This window comes from Notamacropus eugenii, chromosome 5 (assembly GCF_028372415.1).
Source record: "Notamacropus eugenii isolate mMacEug1 chromosome 5, mMacEug1.pri_v2, whole genome shotgun sequence".
Taxonomy (NCBI): domain Eukaryota; kingdom Metazoa; phylum Chordata; class Mammalia; order Diprotodontia; family Macropodidae; genus Notamacropus; species Notamacropus eugenii.
In genome coordinates, this window is record NC_092876.1 from 445635584 (window position 1) to 445658965 (window position 23382).

The 23382-nt window shown below is 37.4% G+C and overlaps 1 pseudogene; it reads left to right on the forward strand.

The window, feature by feature from the left end:
• The window catches only part of LOC140508039 (MAPK-interacting and spindle-stabilizing protein-like), a 113791-nt pseudogene that overhangs the window by 62923 nt on the left and 27486 nt on the right, over positions 1-23382 (forward strand).

The window sequence follows — 23382 nt, forward strand, 5'->3', positions numbered from 1 at the left end:
TTTATGGTTGACAGAAATCATTTAAGGAAAGAGAAGCATTACTCCAGACAAAAGGAAAGAAGACATAATTCAAAGCCAAGTTTTAGTTACCAGAGTGACTGAACTGTGCTGTTCCAATGGGCTGAGGTACTACAAAAGCTGAGGAATCCATTGCTAAGGAATACTGCTGTTCTGAAGAGACAAAATATAGAAGGTGCCATGGACTCTTGTTTGAATTCATATACCAGAAGCTTAAATGTCTTTATTTTGGAAAATTGTCTGCCTTATCCTATCTGGTGCCCACATTCCACACAGACATTACCATCTTCTGCTATCTTAACAAGCCCTGGAAATTCTTGGAAACACAGAAAAAGTAAATACTTGGGCTTACAGTATCTCTTCTAAGCTACTATAGCACACTTCTGTACATTTGTTATAATACCAATTAGAATCTTCCCTGTCATATGGTTATTTGTGTTTACTCTGTGTCTTATCATTACTAGAATGCAAGCTTATTCAAAATGGAGATCATGCTATATCTATTTTTGTAATAACCTTACTACTTAGTGCTGGGCTTTGTACATAGTAGCCATGTAATAAATTTTGAAGAAAGGGAACTAAGAAAGAAAGGAAGTAATGAAGGGAAAAAGAAAGGAAGGAAGGAAGGAAGGAAGGAAGGAAGGAAGGAAGGAAGGAAGGAAGGAAGGAAGGAAGGAAGGAAGGAAAAATTCTTAAGAAGAAACAATGTAAATAAAAGAGGGCTCGTTTTTAATGGTTCCCTAGGCTGTGAGCCTGTAGGAACTTCTGGGAACTATTAAAGGCTTTTTTATTAAATACATAATTAGATACCCTTCTAACTACTTTTAATTGTGTAAAAGAAATAGACTCACTATGCTGGCTTAGCTCAAAAAGAGCTGAATGAGCAGAAGAGGTAGGAAAAGTCCATATCCTAACTTTTGGACTTTCACTTCATTCCTGTATTAAGGATTTCTTGTTGTATACGTCACTAAAAACTAAATTTTTTTGAGCTCTTTTACCACTGAAAGAGAAGGCAAGTTGATTAAATAACCTCTCCAAAGAAGGAAATATGCATTGGAACATCATTCAGCGGCAATCATATAACAGAACAAAACCAACAAAATATTCCTCTCTTTTTAAGACGCTCCCCCATTTTTTTTTTTTTTTGTTATAAACAGCAACTGAACAAAGGCATCGGAGTACATTTAGGACATTTGATTTAATTTCTTTTCCCAAAAAGTCATGTTCTTTAAAACCTTGTGATATTAACAAGGAGCTAGGAGTGTTTCTGATTTAGATGAGCAGGCGAAAGTTCCCAGAGGAGCCATCTCTGACTTTTACTTCAGTAATGATATAAAGAAAGCTTCAGGGGTATATGGGTATTCAGAGAGGACTAGCACTTCTGGTGGGAGGGCTTATTAAGCCCTTTTAAGGCCTTTCGGGTCCACATGGCCTCAACTCTCACCTGTGGTTCTGAGAAGCTGTAGCACCTGCTGTGGCCACATCCTGGCAAACTGTCTGGGCAGACAGGATAAATCAGGTTAAGTGTAACCAAATGACAGACCTCAAACCCATTGGTGAGTTAGGGAAATAACTACCCCAATCATATGAAGACTCTCCTCAGTGGAATGGGTGGATGTAAATGATTTGTTCCTACAGCCATGAAGGTGGCTGAAACAGATGCTGTGGAGTTCTTAAAACTTGGTCAGACGTTGAAAATGATGGCTGTATATCAGATTGTCATCTAGGGAGGGGACAGGAGAGGGAGGGAGAAAAAAATTTGAAACTCAAAATTTTGTGCCAGTGAATGCTGAAAGCTAAAAAAAAAAGAATTAAAAAAAGAAAAATTGAAAATGATCCTGGTCCTCCTGGTTTTTGTCTTGCTAGTGGACTTTCATGACTCTGAAAGAGAGTGAGGCTGACCCCTTCATGCAACTCTGCCTCACTTTAATCCAACTCATGCATGAGTCAAGGTATCATTCCAATGATGCCATCAGTCCTCTGCAAATGAAAGATGAATGCCAGCAGCCACAACAAAAAAGAGCTTCAGTGTGGACAATACCAAGGAATCCAAAGATAAGCATTGTGTTCTAGACATCGAGATCTCAAGGACCTAAGTCAAGAGGTCCACATCCCTCATTTTACAGAACTAAAGCCAAGAGAAGTTAAAGAAAATGGAAGTGCATTGCAGTAACTCAGAAAAAAGTGAAGTGAGGAGCAAACACCATCCCAATGAAGACTGTCCTGGAACAAAGTCCCAAATTAAGAACTTAGGCTGGAGTAGGAGTCAAAACCAGAAGGCAGAATAACGATTAATGTATAGAAGTCAGAGGAGCAAATTTAGGCTAGGGATGAGGAAGAACTTCCTTAAAAAACTGTCTCAAAATGGAACAGGGTTAGTGAACTCCTCATCACCTGGGCCTTCATGCCAGAACCTGGTAATGACTTAACAGTGACATCTTATAGGACATTTTTCTTCAGGTATGGGTTGAACTAAATCACTTAGGAAGTCTTTTTTCTCTTTCAGGTTCTGCAATTCTTATACTGAAGAACCCATGCATTTGATCCTATGCACTCCCATCATCTCCAGAAGATTGTAAACTTTATCATCCTCCTTTCCTCTAATTTTTAAACTCCATCTCTACTGGTTCCTTCCCCGTAGACTTCAAACATGCCCAAGTTTTTTTTCTATTCTTATAACAAATCAAAAACATTCAAAACATCCTATAGCATCCTTCCAAACCATGATTCTATATCTCTACAATCTCTCAGGTAACTTCTAGTAAAAGCTGACTACACCCATTGCCTCCAGTTCCTCACTCTTCAATCTGGTTGCATACCTCATCATTTTACTGATAATGTTCCCCACATTTACCCACGATCTCTTAATTGTCTAATTTGATTATCTTGGGTTATTGACTTCTTGACTTATTTCCTGCATTTCTTACTGTTGACCCCTCTCTCCTTCTGAATATTCTTTTCCCTTTGGACTTCCTGACATAAGCTGATGAAAGATGATTTTTTTGACCAACAAGAGAAGTTCATAGGTAAGACATGGTCATTTTTAATTGTATAAATTGAAGAACTTTTGAATAAACTAAGTCAATACAGGAGGAATTCATTTCCCTTTCACCTTCTAACCACTCAGTCTTTTTTGCTGGTTCCCCACATAAATTATGCTCCCAAACTGTATATATTTCCCAAAGCTTGACTTGTACTCTTTTCTCTCTTTATATACTATCTTTCTCTGTAATCTCAACAGCTTCCATGTGGTTAATCAGTCATTATGCTTATCACATACATATATATATATACATGTATATATGTGTATATATGTATATTTATGTGTGTATATATACAGATATTCATATACATATACACATACACACATATGTAGAGTTGTTGTTGTACAGTTGTTTCAATTGTGAACAGAGTTTTTATGACCCAATGAACCTCTGTCCATTGGGTTTACTTGGTAAAGATACTGGAGTGGTTTGCCCTTTCCTTCTCCAGTGGAATAAAGAAAACAGAGGTTAAGTTACTTACCTAGAGTCACACCACTAGTAAGTATCTGAGGATGGATTATGACTAAGGTCTTCCTCACTCTTAAGTCCAGCGTTCTATTATGCCACCTAGCTGCCATATAGACATGTACATGTGTGTGCATACATATATACACACACATGTGTGTATGTATGCATATGTATAATTGCATATATGTCTATGTACACACATGCAATACATGTGTGCTCATACAAACATACATGCATACTATATGTGCATGTACATATGTATGTGTGTATGCATGTACAATACACACATCCATGCATGTATAATGTGGTACACATAAATGCATGTGTGTATGTATGTGTGTATATGTACATACACACACATACATATACACACACATATACTCACACAGTTGCCACCTAAGTTTAGGTTGTCATCACTTCTCATACAGAACATTCTAATGGCCTCCTACTTGATCTCTCTGTTTCAATCCATTCTCTATTTTGTTTCTAAAATGATTTTCTTTAAGAACAGATCTGGCCATGTCACACCCCTATTCAATAAACTCTACTGGATTTCTATTGCTTTTAGAATTCAATATAAACTCCTCTGTTTAGCTTTTACAACTTCACAACTTTGCCCCAACCAATCTTTTCAGCCCCATTGAACACTGCTCCTCCTCTTAAACTTGATGATCCAGCCAAATTATCATTCTCCTTATTCCCCACACATGACCCCATCTCCCATCTCTGTGCTTTTCCGATAACTTTCACAGATACCAGGAATACACTCCTTGCTCACCTCTATTTCATAGAATCTTTCTTTCTTCAAGGTGCAACTTAAAACACCAACCAATCCCCTTAAATGCTCAATTCCTCCCTCATAAATTAACTTAAAATTCATCGCTTTGTGTTTATTTGCATTTATTCTCTCTATATTTATATCGTGTGTCTTTATGCATGCCTAATTTCTCCTATTAAAAACTAAACTCCCAGGGAGTAGCAATTACTTCATTCATTGTGTTTGTATTCTATCATTTGGCATAATGCTTGGCACTTAGTCGTTGCTTAATAAATATTTGGTGATTGATTGATTGATAATGAGAGCAAAGCAGCCAGAATGCTTTAATGGTGAAAAATCAAGATGGTAGAAATGATAGGACTCCAATTTTTGTCTCTTGTTTGTGTGTGCCTCAGGGTTAGTGAGTCTTAAATAAGCTCTCTACTTGGGACAGCAGGTCCTAACGAGGTCCCATGGCTCTGACCTACAATAATTCCTAGGCTCATATTGAAAGTGGAGATAAAACTCTACTTTCATCGTCATCCTATTCCAGGCAATGATCAGAGATCTCCGTGTTCCCTGAATATCACCTGGGAATGGAATTTTGTGTTCATAAGGCTAGAAGGAGAAAGGGAAAATATGCCTGCTAAAACATGGCTGAATCAGAGAGGGAGTGGAGGTAGTTAGTTGTAGAGATTTTGAACAGGAACAGAAAATGCGAGCACCACCCCAGACTAAAATTCTTCATTTGCGCTTACTCTCTACATAGCCACAAAGGAGGCAGAGTTGATTTACTGGTTGTATTTGTCCACTCAAAGTGAAAGACAAGGTATTGACGTTATCCAAGGTACTCAGGATCATTCAAGAGCAAGATTTTAAAAACGATTCTATTTAACAATACGCAGCAAAAATGGGAAGTGTAAAAATTTTGGATAAATTCAGGTCAGTGCAGAGACCTGAAAAGCAAAGCAAAAACCACAAATGGTAGAAACTGAAAATGGACCAAGTCACTAGGGATTTCGTTTCATATCATTACCTGGGACTAGATAAGGAATATCAGGCCAAAGGAATTGCTTCTTGTATGATGTATACAAAGCAACAGGAAATCATTCTTCTGTTCTAACAGGCAGGAGCAAGGAAAAAAAAAAGAAAATGCCACCTTCCCCAAATAAGAAAGGAAGCAAAACTAATAGATACCAGAAGGGGCCAAACCTTTAGGTAGTGCCCAAAGAGCAGCAGTCATGTGACTGGTAATTCACAGAAAACTTCTTTGAATGATCTTTCTGGTAATGTAATTGACAAACTGTCTGGAAAGTACTGTATTAGAGAGAGTATAAAAGCAGAGTAAAAGTGAAGTGACTGGACACAAGGGCTCTAGACTACACTGCTGGTGGTAGCTCTGATGATGGGTAGTGACCCACCTCCAAATCTTTCCCCTTACTTGGTGAGCACTGTATAGGTTTCTGAGGAAAAGCTGTGCCAGATGACATAATTTCTCTTTCCTTTCATTTTATGTAGTTGCAGCCTTAATTTGTTTTTCTTTAACTTCTCTTTGTGGGAATGGTCCTTTGGTTAGCTAACTCAGTGAGTCTGGGAAGGAGAAACAAGGATAATAAAGGAATAATTTAAGTTGAATGCATTCCAATTAGTGGGACCTGGTCACAGTTTTACAGCCCTTTAAGAATTTGCAAGTGTTTGGAGGGAAGGGAGATTTTTTTCAGCACATATTTGTGTGTTCCAGGGAGAGAAACCCCTCCCTCCACTCATAGTTGTTATACATGGTCATTCTGAACAGAATACAGTCTATGTACAGCTTGAGTGATGGTTATGGCTGGTTGGGCCCAAAGGGCATGTTCATATCATCACATGTAACCTTCTTGTCAGAAGCTCTTTTGACAGAGGGCACGGATACTTTATGGGAATCTCTCATTTCTCATTCCTTGCCACCCCCGCTCTTCACACCTCGATGATATGGGAATGTGAATAGATGCCACTCTCCAAGGGTATGCCTAGCATGACAGACACCATGGACTCATAAGACTCAAAATATGATCAATTTTATTTACAGGTTAATGGAAGCATAAAATTTGCATCTGAATGGAAATAAAAATGATATTCCCTTCAGTGCCCAGCTCTCCCCTAAAAACCTGTACAGACTGCAACTTATAGTACTAACCTAAGTCAAAAGAGAGTTGGGTTCCTTGCCACTGCACCCACCAACACTGTTTTCTGCAGCCCCTGCATTCCGCCATTTATTTTCCTTATTTTTTCTGCCTTCTCCAATTCAGCTCTGTCAACAGATCTGCAATCATTTATTAAGCATCCACTGTGTGCCAAGCACTATACTAGAGACTAGAGATACAATATAAAGAATAAAAAGGTCCCTTATGGCTCCCCCCGATAACATAGCATCCCTGACTTGCCAGTACTGGCTATACTTTCCAGTACTGGTGTACCTTCCTTCATTTTCCTCCACTCACTGGTTGAGGGGGGATGCTTGAATACTCCTTGCTCCGCTTTGTCACTTCCAGTTTCTCCCCCACCTTCATTACTCAATAACCTCTCCTCCTTTGAAGTTCATGATATTTTCATCTGTGACCCACTCAGAAACCTGGCAGCTATTGTCTACAGACTTCTAGGTCACTCCTCTTCCTTCTAGAATGAGCTCAGTCCCTGGCTCACAGTTTTTCTCTCCTACTCTATTCCTGCCTTCATCCCAAGGGACTTCTACATCCATATTGACTGTCCCTCAAAGACCCTAGCCATTCAGGTCCTCAACCTATTCATTTCCTATGACCTACTCCTCCACCCTGCTTAAGAACTCATGACCTTGATCTTGTCCATGACTGACAAATATGGGACCTCCATGTTCCAGAATTCTGAAATCTTGGTATCTAATCATAATCTATTGTCTTTTTACCACTCCATTTTCCTTTCCTTACCAAACCCTACAAACCATACACTTTGTTCACACTGTAAACCCCTCAGTTTTCTCCCTGGCCTTCTCCCCAGCACTACCCACTCTTTTCTCTTTTCTCTATCTTGATGCATTGGTGAACCAATTCAACTATACAATGTCCTTTTCTCTTGTGTCCCTAGCTACCGTATCATATAACTGACTGAACCCTACCAGGCTTTAGTCTTACATGACTCCTGCCATCTGGCACCATGTCTTGCTGAATGAATGAAGGTTCTCTGTCTTATTATCTATACCTCCCTCCAATATCTTATGAATAACCAATTAACAAGCATATACTGAATACTTAATAAGCTAGCACTATGCTAAATATTGACAGTACAAAGACAAAAATGAAACAATACTTATCTCTAGATTAAGCTTACGCACTATTGGAGGAGACTACATGTGCATTAATACATACAAAGTAAATTGGAGGGGACATTAACAACTCGGCAGGTCAGAAAGGGATTCATGTTTAAGATACAGCATGAGCAGAATTTTGAAGGAAACCAGGATTCTAGAATGCAGAGATGAATTTGGGGTGCAGTTCAGGGCTAGGGTCTTGGCAAATTCAAAGTCAGATAGATGAGAGATGGAGCATCCTATGAGAGAAAGAATAAAATGGTGACTTTGAGCCGGACTATTAAACCCAGGAAGGGGAGTAACATAAAATAAGATTGAAAAGGTAAGATAAAGCAAGTTGTAAAGGGCTTTAAAAGCCAAATGGGAGATTATGCTTGATCCTAGAGACAATAAGGAACCATTAGGATCTACTGAGTATTGGAGTAATATGATCAGATCTTTACTTTCGGAAAATCACTTTGACAGGGAATGGATTGGAGAAACTACTTGAGGTAAGGTGGTCAATTAGGAGGCTAATGCAATAGTGTAGGAGTGAGATAATTAGTACTTGAACTGAGGTAACTCCATGTGAATAAGTACTTAAGATATTTCTTGTTAATTGAATGGGTTAGAGTACATCAGCTAATTTCCAATTTATCATAGATGGAACACAGGAAAGGAACAGAAGCCAGAGATGACTGGAGCATTAGTATAACCAAACAAGGTCTTGATTGCATTTTAATGAATCAGGCATATTATCAATTGATCTCATAAAAATTGCTACTTAATTAATGCTACTTGGCTGTATTTCTTTAACTCTCATCATCCACATAAAATAGAGCTTTGTAGTATATTCATTCACCTAAATGAAAATAGAACCTTTGTTTCTCCATTCTGTAGATGCAAAAATCATTATTTAAAGTTTCCTAACAAAATGGAGTTAAGCCAGAGATAAAACTCTTACCATTTAATGACTTATGTTTACTTTGATTTTCTTTTTATGGAGAAACCTTTGGAAGATAAAGACCTTGATGATGAGATCTTAGAAGCTTAAGCTATATTTGAAAAAATTGTGAGTAATTTTTTAATGTTCATTTTCTTTTTTCTCCTAGATCATTTATATTAAGGAACTATACCTGTAGGAGTATGGAGCACCCTTCAATATAGTTTATGCCCCTTGAAAGAAGGAAACAAACACATAGGTACCTTAATACTGTTATGAACCTTGTGGTCATCAGTGAATGCATTCTCTCTATCAGAGTTAATCATCACCCATCTGTGCTTTCTAGTCCTGTGTAATTCATGTGCATGCCATTTTCCTCCACTGACAACTTGCAATGCTCTGGAGGCCTTGCACTAGGTCTTTTAGTACTTAACGTATATCAGTATAATATTGGAGTTATTCACCTTTTAGCTACACATCTTGATACAATTGGCCCCCATCCTTTTCTGGTCATATATGTTCTTGATGATACCTTTTACACAACTTCTTTAGGCAAGTTCGTTATCTGTCATTTCTCTATACCAATGAAATGACAGGTCCAATCCCTTTTTCAAGGCAAGTCCTAGTTATAATATGTGGCTTTCTACTTATACAACACCATGGACTCACCTAGAATTTTAAGTCTTTGAAGGTCATAACGTCACTAGCTCTAACAGCTAAGTCAGACTAACATAGATAGTCTCTGAAGTCTAGGTTACCTATAGCTATAGTAAATAAATAGACTGAGAAGACTTTACTATTTAGTAGCAGATGATTTAGAAGAATAAAACAACCATGAATATAAGGTCTTTCAAAAGGCTAACCCCTCTTTCTAGAAGAAAGCAGGGTTGACCAGAGACTAAGTCCTTCTTTCTGACAGCTGGAGAAAGGTTAGGCAGAGATTAAGTGATTTTTTTCCCATTCTTAGTATATAAGTTCCCCCTTTTTTTCTTGAACTAGAATTTAAGTTGAGCCATGGGCTCTTCTAAGGAAAATGGGGGGTGGGAGGGTGACTGCTAACCACTGACCACAAGTTTCTCTTTTCCAGTACACTTTCTGGCTACAAAAGGTACCATCTGGAGGAAAGGCTGTGTAGCACAGGAGAAGCTAAAGTAGTGAGGTGACCTGCCTTGTTCAATTGAATTATATTCAAAACAATTTCTCTCTCTCTGTCTCTCTCTGTCTCTGTCTCTGTCTCTGTCTCTGTCTCTGTCTCTGTCTCTCTCTCTCTCTCTCTCTCTCTCTCTCTCTCTTTCTCTCTAAATATATACGTCATCTCTGTAAATCACTCCTTGTCTCTGATCTCTGAGGGTCAGGTGACCTTATTTCACATGCAGGTTAAATCACAGATGCCTCATTACCTGTGTCCTCAGCTTCCTTTATATTTCAGATAATCATATTTTAACACTAAAAAATACACTCTCTTTATTAATAAAATAATATACTCAAAACTTTGGGCTTTCAAATGGCTTTTTGTGATAAAGAGAAGACATACGGGTCCTTCTCATTCAATCTCTCCCACAATTCTCATTTCCATTCCACTCCTGGGGCAGCCTCTTGCTCACTTACAAAGCTTGAAAACTTTGTTATTCCATGGAATCTCTCCATTCTGCTTTGCATCTAAGCCTGCAATGAAGTGATTTTGGAAAATTCACTCCCACCATTCACCCCTAGTTGATGATGGACTTTGCAGGGATATCTTGTCTCTAAGAGACTTGGAGCAGAAATTCATGTGAGTCCCAGAATTGTGCAAGTGTGGAGAATCTGCTTCCCTTATCTTTCACCACCAGTAACAGGAAAATTCAGCACAGAATCTTCTATGATGTGTACAGTTGAGAAGCTGTTGTTGTAGCTAGGGAGACAAATGAGGTTTCAGGAATATCTTTTGCAATAAGGGTGTAAAGAATCTGTCCCCTATCCTCCATGTCACATGGTATTGTTGTTTTGTGGATCAAAGTGAAGTAGACTAGACATCTCTAGCCTCTTCCTCGCCCTCCCTACCTTTCTCTAAGGGAAACTTTATTTCCTGCCAGGAGAGGAAGCAAAAGTTTGGGTCAGAAGCTTGGCTACCTTGCTTTTCTCAAGAGAGGTGTTGCCAGGCTACAATTATATCCATCTACTTTGTTAAATGTTATTAATCTGGGGAATATGGATTTCAGTTTCAAGGTAAACTGTTGATGTTTTTAATTAGTAAGGGAAAAGAAAATTCAAGATTTCTATTCAAAGCTTGACTGTCTTTCCACCAAGAACCAGATCTACAAAGAGCGCATATACCAAGGAGCAAAAGAACCCATTTATCCAAGGCAATAGCAAACAAGAAATGAGAAAAAGTATGCAAAGGAAAATATGTACCAGACAATACAAATTGAAGGAGCTCTCCCATTGGGAATGATATAACTCAGTTGAATTGAGAAAGTTCCAGATCTCACCCAAGAGAAAATGCCTTGAAATCTTTAGTTTAGAAAGATGGGGATAGGGACATGATGGAAACTGCCACCTTATCTCATATTGGGTTCTTTACAGAGTCTAATTCTCCTTTTAGCAATATGAAGAGGAGCTGGCATCATCCATTTTCTCTCTTGAAGTTAGAAGCCAGAAGAACTTGAAATGACTGCAGAGTGCAAAGAAACTCATGAGATCACCAAGAAGTTGCGACTGAATATTTCTTCTTTCTTCGCAACTCACTCCATTCCTCACACAAAAACAGGGCATTGATGTCTACCAATGAGTATATTTCCACCAAGATGCTCTGGGATTTTCATTATAAAAGCATAATTGCATCCACACATAAGTGTGATGTAAGTCAGTTTGGGGGGAGGGGTAGAAAAAGGTGTGATACATCATAGGACTAATAGAGTACATCAATTCAAATAAGTTTATATATGTTGAACACTTGTCAGATTTATTGGCAAACAATTGATCAAAATAATTCCTAATAAATTGCTTTACCTTTCTCTTCACTGCTAGTCTATTTACACTTTTTTACTTTTGATACTGGTAACTTGGTTTTCTTCTTTCCTTTAAATAAACAAATCAACCAATGGTTTATCTATTTTATTATTTTTTCCATAAAACCAGCTGCTAGTTTTATTTATTGGTTCAATGGTTTTCTTATTTTCAATTTTGTGAATTTCCCCTTTGAATTTCAGAATTTCCAATTTGGTGTTTAATTGAGTATTTTTCATTTGTTTGTTTGTTTTTTCTAGTTTGTTTTTGATTCTGTGCCCAATTCATTGATTTGCTCTTTCTCTATCTTATTGATGTAAACATTAAAGATACGAAATTTCTCCTAAGTACTGTTTTGGTTGCATCATATAAATTTTGGTATAGTGTCTCATGACTGTTTTTATCTTTAATGAAATTATTAATTATTTCTATGTCTTGTTCTTTGACCCATTCATTCTTTAGGATTAGGTTATTTAGTTTCCAACTAATTTTTTACCTATTCTCACAGCCCGTTATTGAATGTAATTTTTATTGCACTGTGGACTGAAAAGAATGTATTTGATAGCTCCTCTTTTCTGTATTTGAGTGTGAAGATTTTATGCCTTTATACATGGTCAATTTTTGTTCAGGTGTCGTGCTGCTGAGGGAAAAGTACATTCATTTCTATTCCCATTTACTTTTCTCCAGAGATCTATTAACTAACTTAATTTCTACTCATCTCCTTAACTTCTTTCTTATTTAGGTTTTGGTTAGATTTATTAAGTTCTGAGAGAGGAAAATTTAGGTGCCCCAGTAGTATAGTTTTACTGTCTATTTCCTCCAGTAACTCATTTGACTTTCTCTTTAAGAATTTAGACGCTTTACCATTTAGTGCCTGTATGTTTAGAATTGATATTACTTCATTGTTTATGGCACCATTTAACAAGCTGTAGTTTCTGTTTCTGTTTTAATTAGATCTATTTTTGTTTTTGCTTTGTCTGAGATTATAATTGCTATCCCTGCTTTTTAATTTTTCTAAGTTTACCTGAAGCACAAGAGATTCTTCTTCAGCTACTTACCTTTATTCCATGTGTATCTCACATGTGTATCTGTGTGTATCTCAAGTGTGTATCTCAAGTGTGTTTCTTGTAAACATCATATTGTAGGCTTCTGGCTTTTATTCCACTGCTATCTGCTTCTGTTTTATGGGTGAGTTCATCTCATTCATAGTCACAGCTATGATGACTAACTTTGTAGTTCCCTCCCTTCTATTTCTCCTCCCCATCCCATTTATCTTTAAAGGGACTATCTTTTGACACTGTCCTACAGAGGTATTTTCCTTTCTGGAAGTGCCAGGCGTTGTGCCACCTTCCTGAAACAACTGACTTTCCCATGATTGTCTTGGGATCCTCTGGAGGAATCGGTCACAATAGCTTCTGGCCAAAAGTTTTTCTCACTGAGATGCCCCTCCCTGCAATGACCATTACTCCGACATTAGGGACATTTCCTTCCAGCATGACTGCATTCACTCTGTACTTCAGCCTTGGATTGAAAGCGGCTCAAGTGTGAGTTCAGCTAGATATATATATTCAATGTGAGTTCAATCATTTTAGAAAATCCCTTGTTTGCATTCTCATTCAAAACTGGGTCACAAAGCACATTTAAGGGAAAATGTTTGCTTTTAGTTCTGATTAGTTAGGTTTCCTTTGGGTTCTGGTTATTAGTATTTGGGAGAAGCAAATTAACAGTGGATAAAGGGTTCACCTTGGAGCCAGGCAGTCGTGGGTTCAAATTTGACCTCTGGATCTGTGACCCTTTGGAAAGCCACTTAATGTCTCCATGTCCTAGACAACCCTCTAAGTCTATTAATTGAAGAATAGTTGCCTATTTGCTTTAGTGGAGGAGATTTCCTAATAGTAAGTTCCCTATACCAATACTATCACAGGTCCTGATGAGTCAAGAATAATCAATCGACATTTTATGTGCTTACTGTGTGGCAGGCACTTCACCAAGCACTGGAAATACAAAGTCAGCTAAAAACTGGCTCTACCCTCAAGAGCTCCCATTTTAATGGGAGAGAGAGAATATGCACACAGCTATGTATATATCACAGTCAAAAATCTACCACTCTCTTAAGAAACCCAACAGCAACAAAAACCTACCACACAGACTCAGGGACACACCAAATTAACACTTGAGAATGCTTTGCAAGTCAGTTAATCATTCAACTAGTTTTAGCTGTCTTTGCTTTGCTTTTGGCGTTTCCTTGCATTCCAGTTGTTACTAAATGGAGTAGATGTACTAGACACTAAATTTCGACAGAGCGGGGATGAAACAAAAGCAGTCAATCGGGGTGGGAGCGACGAATTCTACAAGACCAATTTTGGCAGGTGACATTTTGGCTGAAGAGCCAGTTGTTGGCTGAATTTTTCATTTGAATTTGTATTTGGAGCACTGCTAGCTACAAAGAGCCTATGATATGTTCCAGCTGCAGAAACCATCCAGCAAAGAAAAATGTTGTGATCGTCACACTTGAACAATTATTTCCACAAGTTAAAATCGTGGCAGATTCTGATGAATAAAACTTCTTTTCCTTCCTTAATGAGGTAGGTGGGAAGCTGTCACAGTCCTTTTCTGAACATGTGGTAATTTGTTATTAAGCTGTAAACAACTGCTCCAACGTTACTATTAAAATAAGGGAGTTTATTGTTATTCCTTTCCACATTTCCTAGTGTCAGATAGTAACAGAACATCTTGAGGAAAAGGATATGAAGTAATCTTTATTTCCTTGTCAAGGTACAGAAATTCTAAGCTGTCTTTTTTTTTTTTTGGCAAGGTTTTTTCATAAAATGCATTAAGAGGTATTGGACTAGGAGCTGATTTCTAGTTCTCACTTCAGACACCACAGGGAACTATGTGATTAAGTAAGATTAGAAAGAGGAAAAAAAAACAAGGAGAGTATCTCACCCTGTCAATGTTCATTGCTTGGTTTTCTGCTATCAGACAGCAATACTTTTTTTCTTTCTGTTTTTTATGCTACTCTTTTACCTCCAGCCTATAAACGTACTTAGAAGTAAACATTGAACTTTTAAGTTACAGAATCACAGTGCTGGAAGTGACTTTAGAGAACATTCTGCCCAACTTTTCTTCATTTATTTTGTCAAGAGATTAGGAGATATACACACCCTGGTTTCCAGAACTAAGACGCAGCCATTAAACTGTGCTCTGAGTTTGGCATAACAGCAATCCCTTGCATTCACCCTGTGGATAATCTCTAGCAAAAATCACATAATTATTGTATTATTTTGACCTGGACCAGGTATTCTCTGAGCTTGGACAAGTTCTGGTCACAAAACCCTGCTGTGAATAAACTTGTTACATTACTGATGTTACCCCTCATAGTTAGGGTTACAGCTTACTGCACAACCATTGCTAGAAGTATTGAGATCTCCCCACACTGCCTTGGGTCCTCCTCCCAGAGGCAAGACCTTAGCACATGTGTCTAGATTCCCTCCTTGCTTTCAAGCTGTGTCCCTCACTTTGAAATTGAACTTCTGTTTGACTCCTGGCTCTCTTAACTGTAGCCTGTTCTGTTCTGCTTCAGTCACCCATAGATTAGAGGCAGTCTTGGTCTGGTTGCCAATTTCCTGTAATCGTATAGAAACATTCAAATAGACAAAAAAACTTTGACCTTACACAAACTTGTACACTACATTCTTTATGTAACATCCCCTCTGAGCTCATGGAACAGTAAGCACCCCAATGTGCACACGGTGGGGTTGCTATCACAGATTCTTAGATCTGCATTCATAAAAGGAAAGGCAACTTTTGAGGGGTCAATAATCACTGTAATCAAGCACATGTATCATTCCTTTAACCAGGCACATATACCATTCACCTAGTTCTGGGGAGTCAGCACCCTGAACTTCAAAGAAAATACTGAGAAATCAAAGATCAACAGACATGGCCTCCTCTGTCTGAACTCAACAGACAGGTCCAACTATCTGACCATAGTTACCAGAGAGGGAAGCACAGACATCTGGGTTTTCAAAGTTGGGGGGCTCCTTTAGTGGCTTCCCAGAGTCCTCATCTGACCAAACAGACACTTCCAGTCAGTAAGCCCCAAAATAAAATTGCACCTCAGAATCTTTATATACTTTTTAGAGTGAGAAGCAGTGCCTCATTAACAAAAGGCCTGGACCTTCTTGCAAATCTTCCCAGGCCAGACAAAGGACCCTATAGAGGCATTATACTTCTTGATTATACTAAGACAAAAACAGCAAAGATTCTATTTTGCTTGTCATTACAACTCATTTTCCATTTCCCACTCCAAGTGGTAGACTGGATCCCCAGAAGGCAATGTTACTTCTCACCATTCTATGGATTTCCCTAAAGAGTTAGACATGACTTCATAAGCCCTTAGTTAGTCTGATTACCATTTAGTTAAGCAGATATAATACTTAATTAGCTATTGGAAAGGAGCTATTTACTGATATGACACAGGAAGAGCAGTTGTTTCAAAAATTATATAAAATGTTTAACATATTCTTCCCTTCCATGTGCAAAGTCTTTCGGGGAAATGGGCTCAAACATAGTGAGCTTATGTTGCCAAAGGGCAAATCCATAGCCTTTGATTATTGGAAGTGCTCTATTTTTGTGGAGGCCTTATATCTGTTTTGGGCTTTGAGGGTTGGGGTTTTTGTAGAGACTATTGCTGTACTTTGTTATGAAGACTTCTTGCTTTCTCAGTTTGTCTAGTTTTTTCCTTCCTCATACTTTGCTACTGGTTTAATCTCTCCAGCGACATTATCGGTAGCAAGAGGTGGGAGCACATTACTCCCTCTGGGCTCATCTCTACCCTCCCTCTTCTATAATCACAAGGTATCTGCCTACTCAAATTTCTGAGCTTGATTGCTTTTCTGGTTCAAATTTCTTCTCTGATGAACCTTGCTCCGGAATTCAACCAATTCTAAATCACTTATCATCTGATTTAGCTAGAAGCTATCCACTTCTCTGAAATTTATTATAAAGGACTTATTAAATTTATTAAGGACTTCTTTACATCTAGCATATTATCTTTTATTTGAGTGATCTATAACTCAACTCAGTCAGAGATGCTCTCACTTGATAAGGATATAAGGACATACACCAACTTGCTAGCTAATATTAAGTGGGACTTCACCTCTCTTATACTTGGGGTTTTTGCTTTTGAAAATCACTGACATTCATTATACAGATAAGAAAACTAAAACTTAGAGAAGTGAAACATTTTGCCCAGAGTCACACAAGTAGTCAATGGTAGCTTTCTACTTATTGGTTTTCTCATCCTTCTCCACATCTTCACTATTGCTTTTTTTGCCCTTTGACTTATTAATCACGTGCAAAATTTCACATATATGGACCACAAACATAGCTTTGTCAAATCACAGTCACTCCTGTACTTAATGTGTATCAAGTTTGCTTATGGAATATGGAGGAGGAATATACCCTAATATGTCATGAATTAGTTCAAGGATATTTCCAGTGTTCAAAGCCCACAAATTCTTCATATTCACAAAGTGACCTTTCTTCAGGAATGACACCAGAACAGAATTTTCTCCCAGGTCTATTCAATATTTGGCTGAGTAAAATTTCGTCAAAAATAACCTTAAAGTAACAGTAATATTAAAAAAAATAATACTTCAAATGTTCTCCTTAGTGACCACAAGAGGCATTGCGATGCAGCTAAGAAGCCAAAAAACAAGGATATGGAGATCGTTGTTCAGAAGGGATAGAGCTAAGATAATGACTCTCTGTGTTTAGCATTTCTTTTGATCAACACAAATAAAGGATTAGCTTAAACCTGTTCTAAGTTGCTTATTGAGTACTTTTCCATTCCCTCCTTTCCCTAGACCTGAGCTTTATCTGTTTTCCCAGGTGTCCCTGCAGCAGAAAAAGCACCCCAAATTTCCTGAATAGGTACTTACTATATAGGTGCTCCCTGAACTACAATAGGGAAAACAGAGCTAGTGTAAAGAGAAAGCAAAAGGCATAAAATTAATGCATCTAAAACAAAAAGGAAGTAGTTAGGAAAAGATCATCTATGAGGCATTGGTAATTTTTGTGTGTAAATATATATATGCATGTGTGTGTTTGTATGTACATATTTATGTATGTATATATTATACATACATATATATATGTATACACAAAAAATAGTAATAATAAATGAGGCTGAAAACTGTTCTCCAAAACAGTAATGGTCAAAGAATATGAACAAATGATTTGCAAAATGAGAATTCCAAATTACTAGCAAACATATGAAATAATGTTCTAAGTTACTACTAGTAAGAGAAAGGCAAAAAAACTAAAAGCAAACAAATGAACAAAATTCTGAACTGGAAAAGACGAGAATAGTCAATTTTTAAAGGGTTGTTGAAATACAGGCACATTAATAAATTGTTCATGGGATTATATATTAATATAACCATTCTGTAAAGAAATCTAGAATTATGCAATCTGAATGATTAAAATATCTAACCCTTTTGACCCAGGGATTCCAATGAGTCATATGCTCTAAGGAGGTCATTGACAAAGAAAGACTTGATATGAGTTAAAATATTTATTACAATATGATTTGTGGGAGCAAAGTAGATGCCCATCAACTGGAGAATAACTAAGCAATTTATGATATGTGAACAGTATCCCCCAGTGCTAGGATTACAGAAATTTATAGCCAGATTAGGGGAAAATCAATTAGACATTTTTTATCCCCTCTGAGTATTTTGTTTTCTAGTATTATGTGGTTCTAGTTCTCTGTGTGGCATGGGATGGGTGAGAAAAGAAGGAAAATTTAACATTTCATGTACCTCTAGTTACCAATCATTAAACTCTTACAAGAGTCATTATAATAATATATGAGAAGAGGGGAACAAGGTTCAGTTTGAAAAATGTTTTCTTAGTTACGAAGATGAAGTTGAAAAGCTTGGGTTGTAGTTTAGGAAAAGGGCCAAGGTTGGAGAAAAAGGAGTTGTTTTCAAAGTTTCTGCTTTTAAAGTGGTTTAATTTTTAGTTAGTGGTTAATTTTTTAAAAAGTTAAATTTTAATATCTTTAGCTTGCTTGCTGAAGATAAAATGGCTTTGTGAGTATTCAATAAGTGTTCACCTTTGCAAATATTAAAAATCTAGAACTTACCACACACAAATAAAATTGATGCTTATATGCCTTGATATTAAGGAAAAATGTAACTCATGTGGATCACTCCTCTGTAAGAAGTATTTATTTCATTTTCTCTTCCAGGCTAGCACAGGATGGATGGATTCATCCTAACTCTTCTGTGTTGCTTACATATGCTCAGCCATGCAACTTACACCTTCTCCTCTTGTATGTAATGGCTTAACTTTTGACAGGGCATTTATATAATAAGAGAGAGCTTTCAGACTTGTGAAGCTTTTTCCATATATTACATATATTTATATAAGTTATATTACATACATTCTCTCTTTTGATTCTCACAATACTAGTCATTGAGTCATTTCAGTTGTATCTGACTCTTCGAGACCCCATTTGTGGTTTTCTTAACAAAGATACAGGAATGGTTGACATTTCCTTCTCCAGCTCATTTTACAGATGGGGAAAGTAAACAGGGTTAAGTGACTTGCCCAGCTAGCAAAACATCTGAGGCTAGATTTAAACCTGTGAAGATGAGTCTTTCTGATTCCGGGCCCTTCCCACTATCCACTGTACTACCTAACTGCCCACAAGAAGAGTAGGTGATGTTATGGATGAGAAAACTGAAAATTGGGGATGTTAAGTGACTTGCTTAAAGTCACTCAGCTTCTGTCAGAGGTGGAATTTGAGCCCAGGTCTTCCAGGTTCTATGCCCAGTATCCTATGAACTACTTACTCACTTTTCAATAACATACATGTTTCTGATTTTGTACAGTGCTTAATTTGTGTGTTTTCAACAGGGTATACCCCGATGGGGCTCTGCTGAGATATTTGCTTGAACCTTTCCACAGATGTAACACTGTAGAGATGTTTTTATGCCTTTAAAAGCTCCAATATTGACATGAAGGTGGCTGTTAGTCCTTGGACAGGAACGTTGTAGATTTTTATCTTTAGCCTCCTTGTCACTGGATTTCCCTTTTCTGCTGTCAGAATGTCAGCTCTTTGCAGGGGTCTTTATTCTAACACATAGCGATAGTAACCACTGTCCTTGATACCTCCCTGACCTTTTCCCCTATCTCTCCAGTTCTCTTCTTTTGTCTCTTCTGTCACCTCTATCACATTTTTTTCCAGCTTTTCTATGAAAAATGTGGCTGGTGGCCATTTATAAACATCACCAGGCATTCAGAACACTGTTTCTTTTGCTTAGGGAACTGGCCAGTGCTAGTACATGGTGTACTATCTTTCAGGGCCTCTTGGCTCTTCTTGGCTATGTTCATTTAATGGTTTGCAAACTCTTCAGCATTTGTGCTTTTTTTAGAGGAGGAGTTGTCAGTGAGAGTATGGGGTGCATTGAGTTCTGGAGCTATCCTAGAACCTGGGTGTTTTAGAAGACTATTCTTCAGATAGCTGAGGTTTCAATGTAACCTACTTTTAAAAAGTAAAACCTACTTAATTCTAAATCTGATTCATCAATCCTAAATCAAAGTAATTGCAAGATATAACTTTAACATATAATTTTTGAGGTCTCATATTCCATTTAGCTTTTCAACTAAACCTTTTCATCTCTATGAAATTATTGATATTGTACCTTAGAACTGAGCTTATATGACAGCAAAAAAAAAAATCTATATTATGCAGGGAATTGTGAATCATTGTGGCATTTTTTAATGCCAAACCTTATTGTATATTCCATCCCATGTATATGTACAACCCACTCACTCCTGACTTACTGACTTGTGTTTTCTTCTGGTGCTTCTTCTTAAGTACCTCTCTTTGACCTCTCCTACCAAGTCAGGGCAAGGAGAGATATACCGGCCTCATTAGCATCAGCATCACAGAAGATTCTGTAATTCCATAGTTTCTCCTTGTGACTTCCCACTTATATTGGCAACATCAAGTGTATCAGTAGCACTAATGAATCCTGTAGTCAGCAAAGTAATTATTGAACTCTTCCTTCCAGGATCTGTTAACAAAGAGTGATGCAATCCTCTTTAGTACTGTTTTCTGGTAGGTCTAGTTACATGCCAGTCATTAGTGATATCTATTGACATTTCACCCTCACATACACGTTTAAAAGTGAGAAAAGAACACAAATCAGACGTAAACTATAATTTTGAAAATCTTAGAAACTTTCTGCTAAAATGGTGCCATGAAAGTTCATACTTAAGTCCAGTTTCCACTTATACACCAATAACCATTTAAAATGGTAGCAGATTGAATAATGATCAAGAAGTCCAAAGAGAAATGATGGTAAATTCCTTCCATTCAAGAACTACACAAAGAGACAGACAGATACTAGAGGTGGTGCAAAGGTGGGATATGTCAAGGAAGTCAACGCAAAATTGCATGAATAGAGTTGGAAGACTGAAATAGCAACTTGGCTGGGACACCTTGAGATGAATGGAAATCCATAGCAGCATCCTCATTGGAGAAGACTCAGAGGGAAGAGAAGCTAGTATAAGTGTCCTGGCAAAGGGTGTCCCAGGAAGGTTGTATGACCCAAGCTGTTTTCTGATTGGAGACTCTCTAGATCAGCCAAAAGACAACAAAACCTGGTTGGGGAAACTGAAACCTTTCAAATCTCTGAAGTACAGAAATAGAAGGGGACGTGGAAAACAAGAAGAAGAAATTAGGGGCAGAGACAAATAGAGTTTGACCATCCTATTAAGTACATGGAGCCTATCCTGGGGTCATAGTTCTAAAATAGGGTAGAAATTAGAGGAAAGAAGATAAAGGCATACAAGCAATAATACCTTCCCCATGACACAAAGTATAGTCCTAACGAGTAAAATTAGTGGAACTTTAATGGAATGGAGGATGTTGAAGTGAGCAGAGCCAGGAGAACATCGTGCATAATGACAACAACATTATATGATGATGAACGATGATAGACTAAGTTCTTCTCAACAATGCAGAGATCCAAGACAATTCCAAAAGATCTGTGATGGAAAATGCTAACCCCAGCTATATCCAGAGACAGAACTAGGGAGTCTGAATGCAGATCAAAACACATTATTTTCACTTTTTTCTTTGCTTTGGGGGTTTATTTTTTCTTTCTATTGGTTTTTCCCTTTTGTCTTGATTCTTCTATCACAGTATGACTAATGAGGAAATATATTTGACATGATCGTATGTGTATAACCTATATCAAATTGTTTGCTGTCTTGGGGAAGGGGAGAGAGAAGGAGAAAAATTTGAAATCAAAAGCTGACAAAAATGAATGTTGATAAACGTCTTTGCATGTAATTGGACAAAAATACTACTAGATAAAAAAAGGAATCTAGATGGAAACACAGAAACTGGGGTAAGAATTCTGAAATGTCAACACGAGACTCAAGGGAATCCCAGAAAGGTAAGTACACTAGAGTAATTGGAAGGGGTGTTGCATTAAAAGGCACTTATATCTTAATATGCAGAGAAGAGACAAGCATCCCTTCAGAATCCTAATGTCTTCAAGCACATAGAAAAAATTAAATAAGAGTTTAACATGTGTGTGTGTGTGTATGCGTGTGTGTGTGTGTGTGAAATCCTTCGTGGATAGTATTAATAGAAGACAGAAAACATAGGGAGGGGAAAAGGAATATATAAAGGAAGAAATTAGGACAGAAGTATATAACTTACTAATTTTCTTAACTGTGGTATGTGAGGGAAAAAGTGAGTGGACATGGATGAAGAGATGACATGAATCACTGTGACATGAAACTCATTGTTATCTGAACTGGACAAAGGAGAGGTGAACACACATTCATGCCCAGAGATTATGGTAAAATAATGCAGTAAACTCAGTAGGTTAAAAAAAAGTGGGAACAATGGAAAGAGAAAGAGGGATTTAGCAGAACTTTAGACTGTGGAAAAGTCACAAGCAAAACCAACTTCCCATCATAAAGAAGGGTGTTAAAGAGAAAGAAAGCACAAAAAGTAGTGGTCATGGTCTGGTGAAGTAGAAAAGAGGAGGAGGGGCGGAAAGGAAGCAGATTGTTTCCATTACTACTAGCGTAGTAGAGATTTGTAACTCTTTCATTTTTTTTTTTTTTTTTTAGTGAAGGAGGAAAAAGAGGAGAACAGAAAAGGGTATGGTTTTAGGGAAACATATAATTAGAGAAACATACAATTTGTAATAATAGCACAAAAGAATAAGCTAACCCGTTAAATGTCAAATGGGGAACAGAATGGATTAGAATTCAGAATCCAAAAAAAAGAATCTTGCTTATAAGAACCACGCTTGAAACACACAAAAATGTGATGGAGCAGAAGTGCAAAAGGAGACAAGAATTTTCATATGTAACCAATGTAGAGATTTGTTTGACTTAATTATGCTAATTTATTACGAGAGATTAAATAAATTCGGTGGGTGGAGAACTGGTAAGCAAAAGAGGTACTAGTGATACCCCCCTCCTCCTCCCCCCCAAAATAAAAGTGAATCATAAAAAAGTAATTACAGTGAAGGACTCTTTAAAGTATATGGAAGAGAATGAGGGTCAGGGAGGAAAACAGAAAATGAGGACAGCTTTGGAATTAACATGCTAAATTTATCATCTACTTTTAAAAATAAGCTGTGTAGAGTGGAGATTTGTGATTTCATATATAATTCCCTTTTAAAAGGTTTCTCTGTAGGTAAAAATATTCATATTTTATGGTGTTAATTAAGTTCAGAATAACAACCTTAAAAAGCCATTACAAAAAAGAAAACTTGCCACAAGAGTCATGAAAATAGATGATTTCACCTGGGTAAAAAGT